Raw genomic sequence first — 17159 nt, forward strand, 5'->3', positions numbered from 1 at the left:
TAGAGTGCCATAGTTCTGAAAAGGGCTATTGCTGGGAAAATTGAAAAGGCCAATGCAAAGTGAAAATGCTCAAGCTCCCATGACTCACAGTAGAAGAGGAATAAAAAGGTCAAGTACAGTGGGCATGCTGAAATTAATATATCAGGCCAAATAATATCACCAAGTTATCTTCCACGTGAGATTCCAAAACACATATCATTTTCCAAGGCCATCAGCAATGTGCTGGTGAGAGGAGAACCAACATTATACAAAAAGTACAGTAGTGGCCCTCCTCTGCAGTCACAGAGCTTTCTCTTTAACATCCATGATAGTGATGTGCCAAGAAGTAACAGGAGTCAGATGGCAGTGTTTAGCTGCCAGAAACCAGAAGCCCCAAATTACTGTATGCACATCAACATTCAAGGAGCAGCCAAAAATCGCTGACTGGCAGTGTGTTTGAAGATGGCTCATAGGCAATGGCATCTCTATGAGAAAATAGACACCTAGTCAATAAGGATGCTGCTTAAAATTTACAACCAGAAAAAGGCAAGAGTGAAGAGACAGGAGGTTGAAGGCAGTTGCCCCAGTAAAAAGTCAGCATTACTTGGCCAGTTCTCAAAGTAAAGAAGTGGTCAGGTGTCTGGAAGAAAGGTCCTGCCATACTGTGGCAAAAGTATATTGTAATCATTACTCCAGTTCTTTTCCAAAGGGACCTAACGCCACTTATTCGATGAGTATAGTGACAAGGAAAATACCAAACATTTTGCAGAGTCGTGGGTGTAGTCTATATAGATACCCAGAGACCTAAATTGGCATTGAATTTCTCTATTACAGCAGGAGATATTTTGTAGGTAGAATGATCCCCACATGCGGCTGCTGGGATGTGGAATAAGCATCTATTCTTATTGGGATCATTCTACTAAGTAGACAAATGACTAGGCCAGCAGCCTTTAACCAGTCTTTATCATTGGCCACCCTAGAACTAGCATGATGGACACATTAATAGAATAACATCTGTGTTCAAGACAAGGGCCTGTCTTAATCCAATATGATTGTCTCCCACTTTCCAATCCCTGTTCACTATTTCCTCTGAAAGTCCAATATGTCAGCAATAGAGACCAATGTTATGTACACAATAGTGGGCAAGGCTAAGTAGAAAGCTCTGTTACCATCTTCCTTAGCAGCCAAAATTTAAATCAAAAACAGTATTTTATCCAGGGATGAGGGATGATGGAGATTAGTGTTATCATTAAAGGAGCACAGGATGCAGAGTAGTTTTCTTTAGCCTGTCTTTGTTGAATTCACCACCCTGTCTCTTGTAGGCGGATTCTGTAAAGTATATGTAGATTGTAACTGGATTAACCAAGCCCCAATCCCAGGCATTGTGGTGTACGTTGTATCGTTGCTAGAGGAGAATAATAAGACATCAAGTACATGCTATTGAGCATAAATAAATCGTTAATTAAATAGATTTAATTTTATTCTAGCCAGAAAAGAACAGAAACAGTTTATATTCACTTAGATAGATAACAATATTTATTTGCAATTTCTCCTGAAGGCTATGCTAATTCTCATGTCTTATAATATAGTTAACAACATGGTTGAAAGAAGTTTAGACCACCTAGACATCCCAAAGAAAAGCATACTGATCCATAGCATCGATAACCTCACACTGATTGGTCAAAACAAGCAAGAGTTTCACTGTGTGGGTGCAAGTTGAACATAGATTGCTATGGCTGCATTCCAGACACATTTAGGGAGCACCTTGAAAGAGAATGGGAGGAAATATTGCTAATGGGCAGAGATGTGATTTGCGTACTTCGTTGTTCAGTTAGCATGGAGAAAAAGTGACCCAAGTAGAAATTAATGGTCAGTGACAAATGGCCTGGGCATCTGGTCAGGGGCATAGAAGAGAAAGGACAGGAAAATCAGAGACAAGCGGGTCTGTTTTAGACTTGTGAAGGCATATAGGGAATGGGCATGAAAAGTGAAAACTGTGTATCAAATAATGATAGCCACCACAAATCCATCATGAAGTAGGCACTGAACAACTAAGTAGACAAACGAGTAGGCCAGTAGCCTTTAGCCAGTCTTCACCATTGGCCACCCTAGAGCTAGTGTGATGGACACATTAACAGAACAACTGTGTTCAAGACAAGGCCTGAGTCCAGTAGCATAATCTCCCACTTTCCAATCCCCATCCACTATTGCTTCTGAAAGTCCAATATGTCAGCAATAGAGACCAATGCTAAAGTACCCGATATGGCATTAATCTTCATGTAATAGCCGATTACATTGAGCCACTTCCATTCTGGAAGAGTTAGTGGTTGTTTCTCACAAGGACATATACTTATTTTGTGTATCAATTTGCCTCTTTTTCCTACAGATCCTCCGCAGAATATCAACATAGCATAATATCCAACCAGAGGCCTCATTTGATAATATAAGAGGTATGGGAATAATACCATAGCCATATGATCTACGGATCATATAATATACACATCATTCAGAGAAAGTTGGTCTTATAGAATGCTTCTGAATGCAGAGCTGAAGTAGCAGCTCAGAGGCAACACTCTGAAAACATCCTTCAGGATACAGCATATGCATTGAGAGGTTACTAATCTCCAATAGGAAAAATCCACGGGTCCAGAATTTAGTAGTAGAAACAGGAGTAGCACAATTATCATCTGTGATTATTTAATTTTCTGCGTCAAATAGACTGAGTCACAGTGTCTGGATATTTGGTGAACATTGTTATGTATGTTTCTTTCTTAATAAGATTAACATTTAAATATTGGTAGACTTCGAGTAAAGCAGATTACCCTCCATAATGCGGGTGAGCCTTGTCCAATAAACTGAAGACTTAACATGGATATTCACTAAGATATCTTAACATAGATATCAACATGCATTTTATAATGGTTTTAATAACTTCATAATATTTCATCAGTCATTTGTACTGTTACTTACCTAATTAGTTCTCTATTATTGGATGACAGGTTTTTTTTTTTCATTTTTCTTGTTCTATAATTAAAATAATGTTACATGATACTTCTACGTATGAGATTCTTTTTTGTTTTGTTTTGTTCTTTGAAATGGCGTCTCGCTCTGTCGCCCAGGGTGGAGTTCAGTGGTGCGATCTTGGCTCACTGCAAGCTCTGCCTCCTGGGTTCACGCCATTCTCCTGCCTCAGCCTCCCGAGTAGTTGGGACTACAGGTGCCCACCACCACACCTGGCTAATTTTTTGTATTTTTAGTAGAGACTGAGTTTCACCGTGTTAACTAGGATGGTCTTGATCTCTTGACCTCATGTTCTGCCTGCCTCGGCCTCCCAAAGTGCTGGGATTACAGGTGTGAGCCACCATGCCCGGCCTACATATGAGATTCTTTTGGTTCTCATTTAATTAATATGGAACATATGTTCCCATATACCTAAGTAATTCCTTATACTTTAGCTTTTAAGTAAAATATAATTTCCTTAGGAATGTCTTCCCAGGCTCTCTAAACTAGTGTATTCCTGCTTTTCTATGCTATTCCAGCATGCTCCATGCTATAACTACAGCATAATTTGTTGCTACAAACTTCTTCAAGTATTTATTTATTTTTTCAATTTGCTCTTCTTCTCACCAAAATGTTCTATGCATGAAGGCAGAGTCATCATTGCCTGGTTAATATTTTATTCATGGCACACTAATCACCACATAATACATACTAAATATAAAATAGTTTAATCATGGCTGAATTTACTTTTTCATAATTTCTTTTTTGTATCAATTTTTTATTTTTTTTTAAGTTGACAAAATTGTATATATTTATGGTGTGCCACATGATGTTTTGATAGATGTATATATTGTAGAATGGCTAAATCAAGCTTCACACACTTTTCTGTGGTTAGAACACTTAAGATCAATTCTCATAGCAATTTTCTGGTGTACAATATATGTACTAACCACATGATATACAATAGATCTCTTGAATGTATACTTTCCGTCTAAATGAAACTTTGTATCCTTTACCAGATCTCCCCAATTCCCCATTCTCCAGCCTTTGAGAACCACCATTCTACTCTCAGTTTCTATGTTTAGATTCCACGTACATATGAAATCATGTGGTATTAGTCTTTCAGTGCCTGGCTTATTTCACTTAGCATAATGTTGTATAGGTTCACCCATGTTGTCATAATTGACAGATTTTCTTTTCTTAAGGCTGAATAATATTCTATTATGTATATATAACACATTTGTTTTATCTGTTCACCTATTGATGGACACTTAGGTTGTTTTCATATGTTGGCTATTGTGAACAATGCTTCTATGAACATGAGAGTGCAGACATCTCAACACACTGATTTCTTTTCCTTTGGATACATACCCAGTAGTAGGATTGGTGGATCATATGGATGTTCTATTTTTAGTTTTTGAGGAACTTCCATACTGTTTTCTATAATGATTATACTAATCACATTACCATCAACAGTAAAAAAAATAGTTCCCTTTTCTTTACATCTGTGCCCATATTTGTTATCTTTAGTCTTTTTGATAATAGCCATGCTAACAGGTTGTGAGGTGGTATCTCTTGTGATTTTAATTTACATTTCTCTGACGATTGGTAATATTGAACAGTTCTTTCATAAATCTGTTGGCCATGATGTTTTTGCAAGTCCTGTGCCCATTTTAAAATCAGGTTATTAGTTTTCTCTCTATTGAGTTTTTGAATTCCTTTTATATTTTGGATACTAACCCTTATCAGATGTTTGGTTTGAAAGTGTTTTCTACCATTCCATAGGTCTTTACTCTGTTGGTTGTTTCCTTTACTGTGTGCACTTTTTAGTTTGATGCAATCCAATTTGTCTATTTGTACTTTTTTGTTGCCTGTGCTTTGGGGATCATATCCAAAAAATTATAGCTCAGACCAATGCCATGGAGCTTTTCCCTTCCGTTTTCTTCCAGCAGTTTTACCGCTTCAGGTCTTAGGTTTAAGTTTTTAATCCATTTTGAGTTGATTTTTATATATAGAGTGAGATGAGTGTCTCATTTTATTCTTCTGCATTTGAATATATGGCTTTATTAACAGCATTGTTGAAGATGCTGTACATTCCCCACTGTGTTTGTTGAAAATCAATTGATTTTAAATGTATGGATTCATTCCTGGATGCTCCATTGTGGCTCCATTGGTTTATGTGTTTTGATTTTTTGTAACTTTTAAAAATGAGAGTATTTTCTTGATTTTTTTGAGATAATTTATTATCAGTATATAGAAACATTACTTATTTTTGTATTCTGATTTTGTACTCTGCACCTTTACTGAATTCATTTATTCTAAAAATTTTTGCTGGAGTCCTTAAGATTTTCTATATATAATATCTTGTTATCTTCACACAGAGACAATTTAAAGTTTTCTCCCCACTTTGGATGTTTTTATTTCTCTCTTTTGCCTAATTGCTCAAGCATGGACTTCCAGTACTCTGTTGAACAGCAGTGGTAAGAGTGATCAACCTTTCCTTGTTCCTGATCTTAGAGCGTTCACCTGGTCTCTACTGAGTGTGGTGGTAGCTGTGGGTTTGGTATATATGGCCTTCATTGTGTTGAGGAACATTTCTTCTCTGCCTAATTTGTTGAGGGTTTTATCATGAAAGGATATTGAATTTTGGCATCTATTGAGATGATCATATGATGTTTATCCTTTATTCTGTTAATGTGGTGTATCATATTCATTGTTTTGCACGTACTGAATCATCCTCGCACTTCAGAGATAAATTCCACTTTTTGGAATTTTGGTAAATTATCCTTTTCATGTGTTGTTGAATTCGGTGCTAGAATTTTGCTGTGTACTTTTGTGACCATGTTCACTGGGGATATTGTCCTATGATTTACTTCTCTTGTATTACCCTTGTCTTTTTTCCAAAATTTTTGATGAATTTTTTTATGAATGCTTTCCTTTATTTTTAACCTAAGAAATACTTTACACATGGAGACATTATGCATGTTTTAAATTATTTAATTCAAAAGTGCTGTTTTCAGTAGGACGTTTGGCTTGTTGATATGTTCAGTACAAAATATTCCCTTATATTTTATTTCATTATGTAAGAGGCTGACTAAGGAGACTAATCTATCAGATACGTGAAGAAATCTGTGGTTAAAAGCTAAAACATTTGACTTCAAAATGTAAGAACATAATCGATATGAGTGTGAATTTTATTTTCTTCCAAATCTGTAAATGGTTAAATTAAGTATCTCACTAGCAACTGTCAATAAAAATAGAGATTTAATTTTAGAGAGATAGAACAGATTAGCATCAGTGAATAATCATGACAGGAAAGTAACCTAAGGGTAAAGTCAAACAGTTACATTGTTAATAAAGCTATAAAGAAGAACAGATAAGCCTCCTGATGTGTTAAATGATGGTAGAAAAATTGAGTTGTCTGCATCACTACCCCCACAAGAAACAAATAAATCAGCCAATCCTAGTAGACAATGTTATCTTAGCCTCTTCCACTTTATGGTCTGAAGCATCCTGTCGTTTGAGGGAATGGGAGAATCCCTTAGGCTGTAGACTAATGCTATTTTCCTTCTGCTAAAAGTAGTTTTGAGTCTTTACATGGTATTCCGGTTTTTTTTTTTTTTTTGGTTTTGGTTTTTGTTTTTTTGAGACTGAGTCTCGCTCTGTTGCCCTTGGCTGGAGTGTAGTGGTGCGATCTTGACTCAGCAACCTCAGCTCCCTGGGTTCAAGAAATTCTCCTGCCTCAGCCTCTCTAGTAGCTGCAATTACAGGTGAGCGCTGTCACATCTGTCTAATTTTTGTATTTTTAGTAGAGATGGGGTTTTGCCATATTGGCCAGGCTGGTCTCGAACTCCTGACCTCAAGTTATCCCCTTGCCTCGGCCTCGCAAAGTGATGGGATTACAGGCATGAGCCACTGCGCCAGACTGTAGTATTCTATTGAAGTAATATTTTCAAATGTACAACAACATAAGAATATATCTTGCTGTTTCATTCACAGAGAAAAATTATTCAGTTGCCACAGATAAGATACTTACTAGTTTAATTTTACCTACATATTTCCTCCCAATTTGGAGAAATCTAACTGGTTAAAGGAAAAACATCAAATTAAATGAGTTGTCTATTTACATATCTATATTTGTTAAGGAACTTAGCAGCATATAGAGTACTCTTGGCATTATGCTTGTGTTTATTTGTGTGGTGTGTATTTCAAAAGATGAACAAGACCAAATCTTTGTTCTCAAAAGTCACAATTTAATAAAGACAGAAGAGAAAATATGTTTTTTTTTAACTTTACCAAATAAGTATAATATGCCTTGCACGTAATTAGTGCCGTTTTTGACACACAAGCAAAGTGCTGGAGGATCTATCAAAGCAAGCTACGTCTCCATGACTTAGGAGTATCAGAAGCAGCCTCTAAGGAGTGTGATATTTGAGTTTATCCTTAAGTGATAGGTGGAATCTCAAGACATAAATGATAAGAAAGAAAATATGTTCTAAAAAAATGAATAACATGATTAAAAGTTTAAATATTAAAAAAAGAAAGCATGCTCAGGTACAGAGGAAGTTTTTTGATTTTTTGTTTTGTTTTGTTTTTTTCTGTAGTGTAAAGTAGAAGGATGATATATGGATAGATAGATGATTGGCCCAATCCTCTGAGGGGCAAATGAGAATTGGGCACTATTTTGATATGAGTATGCTATATTTAATCTCAAACTAATGTAGGTGTATCTGAGTTCAGAGAAGTATAAAAGAAGAAGAGGATTTACTAAAATAGACTTGAATTCCTCTGAATAGGGAGGAGTCATACAGAAAAAGAAATGTATAGATGTGGGAAGCATTTTCAAGTTAAATTTATAGAATTTAATAAAATACTACCTAAGTGGATGTTACATAAAAAGAAAATGAAAGATAAAGGTGACCTCAAATTTCCTAATCAAACCAGTGACATTTATAAGTGGAAGAAGAAAGAGGAGGACTTGTTGGTTTATAAGATGATTTTATCAATCTACTCTGTAATTAGTGACTGACCCTATTTCAGGCACTGACTCTATATCTGGGAATGCTTTGAGTTAAAAAGAAAAATTTTAAATATACAAGATTTGGTTTCGATTACATGAAGTTTTAATTGTTTCTCCTGCGCGCATATATATATATATATATATATATATATATATATGTGCACACACATATGCATACATATTAAATATTACCAACAAAAGAAAAAAGTTTTCATAAAATATTAAGAAACCATAATTAGAATAAATAATGCTTTAATATAATTATAAAGAAATATTGAAAGTTAAAAGATAAAAATTCATCTTGGAAATACTAACCAAAGAAAGCTGCTCTGTCTTATATCAGACATATTAGATGCTAAGACATGATGCATTACCAAATTTAACAGTAACATTTCATAATGATAAGAGACAACTCACCCAAAACATATAACAATACTAAATTTGTGTGATGCAAGTAATGTAGCCTCAGAATAAATAAAGCAAAAACTTACGGAACTAAAAAGAAAAATATCTATTTCTAAACTCAGTGAAAAATTTAAATATATCTCTATCAATTACTGATAGCACATGTAGACAAGATATCAATCAGAATATAGAAGATCTGATATCATGCTTAACAAATTTGATCTGATATATGTAAAACTTTGTACTCAACTACGACAGGAAAAAAAATAGTCATTCAGTAGAGCAGTCTTCTCTCCCAATTTGTATGAAATGAGATACAGTTTGGAAATGAATATTTTGAGCTTAGGGTTATTGTCTTGATCTCTTGTTTTTATTTTTTGAGTTCATAACAAACAAATATTTAGAAAAGAAAATACATTGTCTTAAGAAATCACAGATTTAAAACTTAAATATTTTATCAAAAATAACATTTGTTTTCTTGAGGGCATGTTAACATAAACCTTCTTTCTTTAAATGCTGGCTTTCTGATTCTTCTGACTCTACGTTAGATTTATGTCTCAGTATAACACATTATTTCACCTATCTTTTTAAAATTTTTGTAACTTTCAGAAATAAATTTATAAGATCAATAATCATCTCAATTTCTATTAATTCAATAATGCTAAAGAATTTTCTACATCAGGGGTCAGCAGACCACAAGAAGCAACTTGTTTTTGTAAGTAACGTTTTATTAGAACACCTCTACACCTCTTTATTTACATATTGTCTACAGTGGTTTTTACATTTCCATAGGAGTTTTGAGTAGTTGTGACCAAGAACATATGGCATATAAACCTGAAATATTTACTCTCTGGCCCTTTAAAAAAAAAAACTTTGCGAATTTCTGATCCCTGATCTATGTGTTTCAACAAGCAGAAGTTAAGTTTCAGAAATTTAAGACATATGACTCTTTTAGGTATAACACTTACTTTTGTTTAAAGATTGACAGAAAGGTCAGTTGTTGCAATGTTCTGATTGTTAAATTAGGAACCCTTTGTATTAGATATTACTGTATATAAATACTTAATATTTGGGATTTTTAACTGGTGACTTTAATAAATGAGAACTTACCTTGCAAAAATTGTAATACATATAGGAACATGTGTAGATGTATAGAATTAATAATGCATCCTTCTCCACCTATTGGAGATAATATTTGGGTAGGAGCATTTTTTGGAATCTGATTTAAATATTCAATTGACTCTGAGAACCACCACACAATGAATTGAATAAATAACATTTCAAAGCAGAAAGACCCTATCATTCATAACTGTCTTCCCCATTCCTTAGCATGTGGCTTTTTTAAAACAATTGTACTAAAGGAACAATGAATGCATCCCAAACTCACTTCACCATGTATTCATTGTTTTTTTTTTTTTTTTAAAAAAAAAAAAAAAAAAAAAAGGACAGGAGAAATGAAATCACGTCTGTAGACTTCTGGAAACAATCATGCTGTATGTTAGATTGAGGGTCAGCACTGCTTTGCCCGAATACCATAGGATCATGCTATTGAAAACCTAACCAACATATAAAGTAGTAAAGAGAAAGAAAAATGAATAAAAATTCACATTATTGCAGATTGTATAGTTTGATGCTATGTGAATGGTCTTCATTTATGGCTAGCAATTGCAAGACTGCTGTGAAGAGTGGCAATTATACTTTGAAAATAAAAGACTGCAGTAATATCAGGACAGATATTAAAACAATAATGTGATTTAAAGGTTGCTTTCTAATACGGCTTCCCAACATCTGTCCTTCAAGATGTGGAAATGTACATTATTTTGTAAATTTAATCACACCTATCTATATATATTTGGTACTCCATGCATCTTGTAATAATTAGGAAAAAAAAAAAACTGTCCCAGAGACATCTCTTTTAATGCCACTATGCATTTTATTAGTTTATTTAACCATCAGACAAACATTAACCAAAATAGAGTAGATCTGGAAGATATGATTTTGAATTCACACTTGAGGATATAGGTACATTTCTGGATCTAAGGATATCTTTTTATTCTCTTGTTTCTTATTTTTGTAGTGGTGACAATATATCCTTGTTTGATATGTATGTGTATTTATATATACTTATTAATAAAATAGGTATAAAATTCAATAAAAGTGTCAAGCATTCTTGGGACACTTTTTTTTAACTCTGAGAAAAAACAGTGACAAGTTAAGAAAATATTGACAATTTAGTACCTCATGTGAATATCAAGTTGCAGCTTTCTGTATTCTTGTTTATGTAAATAAAGAAAAGCAATATATGACTGGGTACGGTGGCTCATGCTTGTAATCCCAGTACTTTGTGAGGCCGAGGAAGGCAGATCACCTGAGGTCAGGAATTCGAGACCAACCTGACTAACATGGAGAAACCCCGTCGCTACTAAAAATACAAAAAAAGTCAGGAGTGGTGGCACATGCCTATAATCCCAACTACTTGGGAGGCTGAGGCAAAAGAATTCCTTGAACCTGGGAGGCGGAGGTTGCAGTAAGTTGAGATTGCACCATTGCACTCCAGCCTTGGCAACAAGCAAAACTCTATCTCAAAATGTATAGTAGTGTCTGTCAGTAATATCAAAAGATGAACAGATAGATAGTTGATAGGATAGCTGTATAGCTATTACCACAAATATGCACATATTTACAAACTACTACACAACTCAAGACCACTCTGGAATTGTATAATCATGGTCAGTAGTGAATGTTTGTGCAAGTCTTTTGAAAATTCCATATAACTAATTTGATACTGTTCCTTAAATTTGAGAATGACTTAAGTATTAAATAAATATGTTAAAATTTTTTCTTTTAATAGTGAAATAATTACTATTATCTTTCAGGCCGTGTAATGACTTTATTTCAGAATTATAAACAAAAAGAAACAAACTAAAATAAGAGGCCTGATTTTAGCAACATGCCACTTTATCTTTGTAAAGTCTACAATACAATTGTCAATTGTGTAGCCTGCATGTTTCTTCTTTACCAGAAAGACAATTGATTACATGATAACATTTTGCTCATAGATTAATTATACCATTAACAATTTATTGCAAAATTTCTTCAGTCTTTAGAAAGTTAACATGTGCATGCAATATAATATCAAAGAATTGTGACACAGACACTCATTCCATTGTATCTTTGTTTATCAATGAAAACAAAACATTTAATAATTATTCTTTAATGTTTTTATGAATAATAGAGTAAGTATAAAAACATCAACTACATACATTTTTAACAAAGAATTTTTCATTTCCATTATTTAAAATTGACTCTAATTAATTTTTAATAGAATATAAATAATGTTGACAGGTGGTTATTGATGGAACTGATTAAAAAGCTTCATTCATTCATCTATTTTTTAAAAATCAAATTTGCATTGTTTTTAGTATGAGTTCCAAATAGTCTGCCAAATTCTCATGATACAGAAATGAATGAAGCATGGTCCCTGCCTTAGTAGTCTGGAAGACAATGTTGGTTTGCAAACATTCAACATTTTACATTTCAGTGTAAAATAAAAGTGTATCCAAAGATGCAGATCTCATAAAAATATTTTTCCACATGCATTTGTCTCAGTTTTCTACATTTGTAAATGTAATGTATTTCTTAATAAACTTGTCCTTCAGAATTGGAGTTTTTGTCTTCCTGTTCTTCATGATTGTTTTCTTTGGCAATATCTCCAAGTAAGTGCATTCTTACATCCACTGCATTGCTTATGACTAAAACTAGACAGATTAAATGAAGTGCTAAGTGTGTTAGACAATTTATTTATGCTAAAAGTTATTTTTGCAAGTGAACTGACCTGGAAATTGTTGATTTTGCCTTTTTATTTTTCTAGTATAGAATATCCAATTTTAGATATTTTAAGAAATAACTTTTAAAGCTTCACATTTAACTATTAAAGAAGTATGTCAATACATAATTTAAAACTTGAACTAATACTTGCTATATCTTCATGTTCCTTGTCTGCCAGAGTTTAGTGCTAAGAGAGCCAGATTTGTACTAGGAGCCCAGAGGACTTATTATCTGGTTAATGTGAAAGTTTTTTTAATTTTCAATAGGTATTGTTTCTTAAAGCATCAATTTTTAAAAAACAAGAAACAAAATAACTGAAATAACTGTTAATGTGGAAATCATTTTGTTCTAGGATCAAATGTGAAAAATGATGCAATCTGCAGACAATAAAACTCTAGTTGTTTTGAGGTCAAAATAATCAGTATTATTTTTCTCTTGAGCAACACAGGAAGTAAAGGGACATTTTCATTAATTCCATCTGGCTCACAGATGTCATTTATTGTGAATTTTAGAAATTATGAAAACCTTATGGCTAATCTGTTTTGAAGCACATTCATTTTTATGGCAGGATAAAAGGGCCAGTAGATATTTGTAGACATATTTAAAGAGGCTATATTTACATATTTATTAAAACTAAAATATTAAGTTACTAAATGATAATTTTTCCAAGTAATTATTCCTATCTAAAATGGCATTCAATCATATTTGTTCATCAAGCCAAAGGATGACTTCTGAATAAAATATTTTTAAATTTGACTTTTTTACTAAAGGATGTGTGGTTATACACAGTGCATATATTAGGAAAAACCTTTATTCGTTTAGCAATGCTCTTGATATGTTTTGGCTTATGGTTCATTTCTTTTTAAATTCTGCTACATTCTTTGTTCCACTTAAATTTGGCTTCTATGAAAACATTAAGAAATACTTTTTATTTACCTCTTAGAAGGTATGGACAATATGACACCTTTGGAGATTTAATGTTAGAAATACAGAAGTAGACCTTTAAAATGGAGTCCCTACTGCCAGTCATAAAGCAAAATCTGTGCAACAGTTACATCTAGATAGTTTTCATCCATATCTAGCTTGCTCACAATGACTTTCTCATGCATTACAAACAATCTGGCTCTTAATATAGTGTTTAAGTGAACTTTAATGTGGCACATGACAGTCTTCTGATACAGTCAGTTATTGGTTCAGAGGGTGAATTACTGAATCTTACTTCCCTACTGTTCAGTCCACAGGGGCTTAAATTCTTAACTGTATATAGAGTTCCTGCAATATAATGTCATATTCCCTTATTCCAGGTCACTAAGCGGGAAAGGTTATAAGTTCAGAAAATACTAGCTGAACCAAACAGCTTATGATTTCACCTATAAACATTGGGGATAGAAACATTTTCTCAACATCATGTGAACTACTGCCTGTGGTTTTGGGTCAGGTGTCTATGTTCATATGATAACACTCAGGTTCCATGAACACACATTACTGTGATTACGGATTTCCCTTTAAACCAAAAACAACATTACATTTAATTATGACCTCACTGAAGCTTAGTTAGATGTATAATCAGTAAAAATCGAAGTGGAAAGGAAAGAGTCAGACAAGATGAATGCATGATTTTAAAAAATGTTTGCATTTGCTCATGCTGTATTTTTATAATATGTGAAAATCTGACATTCTGGTTTCATAAATACATTCTACATTCTTTTCATTTCTTCAGCCAGGTAATATATTTCCTAGAAAATGTGTATACTGATAAAGTTGCATCTGGAATTTCATCACTAGGTTTAGGCTGGAATAATTTAAATATGTTATCATAAAACTAAATGTCAAGTTGATTGAACCAAGATAACACAATAGCTTCTCTGAGCATGTTGGTGCACACCTTAGGCAATTGGCAGTCTCTTGACACAGATACGAACATATCTTATGGAAAACATTGGTGGAAAGTAAGCGAACAGTGTAATAGCCAAATGTATCCAAATTACCTACCAAATCCATTCATCTGAGACTTAGATAAGCTTGAAAAGTCACATACCAGCTTTAAAGCTGTTCACAATACTGTTTACTGTATGAGACACTCCAATTATTAACAATGTAAATGACTGCAATACTCAATACAATTTTCTAACACAATTACTTGGGTCTACAGGACTGTGACAATTTTTGAGCTGTTGAAACTAACATGTTTGAGATTCTGAAACAAACAGCTCTACAGTCAACTTAAAACCAATAACAGTATTTGATTTTTGTCATATTTGTTGCCTTCTATAATTCTGATAGGTAGCATAATTCTGTAGTATTGATCAATATGCTATGCTGTGTGTCAATATAAAAAATACAAATGCCAATTTCAGTTACTTGGAAACAGTTTAGGAGAACTCATGAAACGATTTCATCTATTTTTACCATTCTTGACCATAGGGGTTAGCAAATTTACCCTTTATCATCATTTGTCTTGGCCAAGGAAAGTCAAGAATTCATTTACTATCCAAGTGAAATCACCCATGTTAGAAGAATGTCTAAAGGTTTTGTTTTGTTGTTCATTTTCCAGTTTTCTTACTAATATGGGTACAGTTATAATGGGAAATATTTTGAATAAAATATAATTTTTTCTTCAAAATGTGGGCTTGAAGCAGCTGCTTTTCATAGTGTACATCTGCATAGTGTTACGGAATGATAGGTTTTTAAAATGAGTGCTTCCAAATACCACATTTATTTTCTTCCATGCAGCTCGAATCCTCTCTCCGCCTGGTGTGTGTGTTCAGCTGGTTCTCCAAACCTTGGTCACAGTCTCACTGACCTTGGTTGCCTGGTTACAAAATCCTCTTTGTGATTTGTGAAATGCTTGTCTTGACGGAGAGCAAAGGATTTTTTTCTACAGTAAACTTAAGAGAGTTTCTATTTCAGAGTAGAACATATTAAAACCAGTATATCTTGCCAATTTATAACTTGCACTTCTTAGGGAATAAAATTATGAACTGGATTTTTTCCTATCCAAATTATATTTAATATTATTACCAACATTTACTTCCTGATTCTAGAGAATAAGCATCTCAAACAGCTAGAGGGCTGCAGTCTAAGCTCCTTAAAAAATGAGGCATATTTATAAAACATAAAGTATAAATATAGTAATATGAAAATTATATGTTCTTCTGAAGACAAATGTTTACATGAATCAATCATTTGCAATCCACTTAATTTTCTCATTCTTTCTATAAAGTTGAGAGAAACTAAATTTTTAATATTTTTTGATGCTGGAAAAAATAGTCTGTGATATGCATTTTATTTTTTCATTATCCAAGTGTATTTCTCTTTCTAAAGTTCCATATCCCTATGATAGTGTAAAAATATATTGCATGTCAGATACATATTTACTTAAATTTTTACATCCAATTTTCTTAATTGTTTCTTTTTCCAAGATAATAAGATCCACTCATGTGTATACACACTTAAGGAGTGATTTTTGTGAGTTTATTCAAATGCAGTAAAATAATAACACTTGTTTGTTGCAAGTGTATGGGTGCCTAATTCTGGAGATTACCTTAAATAGGAGGCAATGGGCAAAGTAAATGTAAGTGGTGTGGTCAAGTCAAGAATAACAAGTCCATTGTATCAGACATCCAGTTTGCTACTTGGACAATTGAGCATATAGTCCCTCTGAAGTTAGTATAATTGGTACCAGCTGTTTAACTGTTGCTTTTTTTTTTTTTTTTTTTTAGTTTTGAACAGGAGCCAACTTGGCTTGAAAGCTGTGCTACCAAAATACCAAAAAGAAGAGACTGAAGAATGATGCCAATGTATATGTATGTATTTCTTTCAAACCATTTTCCTGCAGCAGTTCATCTCAGGGCCACGATAATTCAAACACAATGATAGTGATAAAAGAGAAATGGGTTGTTTGACTGCTAAGAGGCAGCTGGCCTGATTAAAGCCAATAGGAGTGAGAAAAAAAGCATTTCATTTTTAAACTTTTTCTTTATGAAAGAATAATTTCCCTTCAATGATGTGGTAAATGATTTATTATTCATCCTCTAAGTACTTTATGTAACATAATTTTTTATAAGAATTATTAGTAACTAAGGCAACACAGGGCCCTGGGTCTCCAAATTTAAGCTTCTTCATAATTTTTTTCATTAATGTATTGAGTAAAACATATCTTTTGCAAGAATTCAAATAGCAGATAATATTTTTCCTCTTTTCAAAATCATAGCAATATAAAGCATTATGTAACTGAGACACAACTCCAATATTATCTAAGAGGTGTATCCAAAGTCACACAACTAGTTAATGTCAAACATGGATTAAATTTTTTTTATTTCTCGTTAATGAAAATCCTATTCAATGACATACTAACCTTCTGACCCATCTTGCCAAAAGTAATTTTTAACAGATAGTACTTTAAATACACTGTAAAATTCCAAGCTAGTTAGTAAAAGTAATTAAAGTGTTAATTTTTTTTAAGGTATAAAGGTAAGAGTTTCATTTTATACAACAGGGAACAATTAAATGTGCTAAAAGTATTAGAAAGTATGCAGAAAGCATTAAAAGGAGTAATTTGGCAACAAAGTAGTCAAAAAGATAGTAATATTAAAAATATAGGCCGGTCACAGTGGCTCACGCCTGTAATTCCAGCACTTTTGGAGGCCGAAGTGGGCGAATCATGAGGTCAGGAGATCTAGACCATCCTGGCTAACATGGTGAAACCCCGTCTCTACTAAAAATACAAAATTAGCCAGGCATGGTGGTGGACACCTGTAGTCCCAGCTACTCGGGAGGCTGAGGCAAGAGAATGGCATGAACCCGGGAGGGGGAGCTTGCAGTGAGCGGAGATCACACCACTGCACTCCAGCCTGGGTGACAGAGCCAGACTCCGTCTCAAAAAAATAAATAAAATAAAATATATATATATATATGTGTGTGTGTA

The 17159-nt window shown here is 33.4% G+C and overlaps 1 pseudogene; it reads right to left on the reverse strand.

The window, feature by feature from the left end:
- LOC112624369 overlaps positions 1 to 16601 on the reverse strand; it is a 100270-nt pseudogene extending 83669 nt beyond the window's left edge.
- Positions 16602 to 17159: the final 558 nt, after the last annotated feature.

The sequence above is a fragment of the Theropithecus gelada genome, chromosome 5 (assembly GCF_003255815.1).
Source record: "Theropithecus gelada isolate Dixy chromosome 5, Tgel_1.0, whole genome shotgun sequence".
NCBI classification, from domain to species: Eukaryota; Metazoa; Chordata; class Mammalia; order Primates; family Cercopithecidae; genus Theropithecus; species Theropithecus gelada.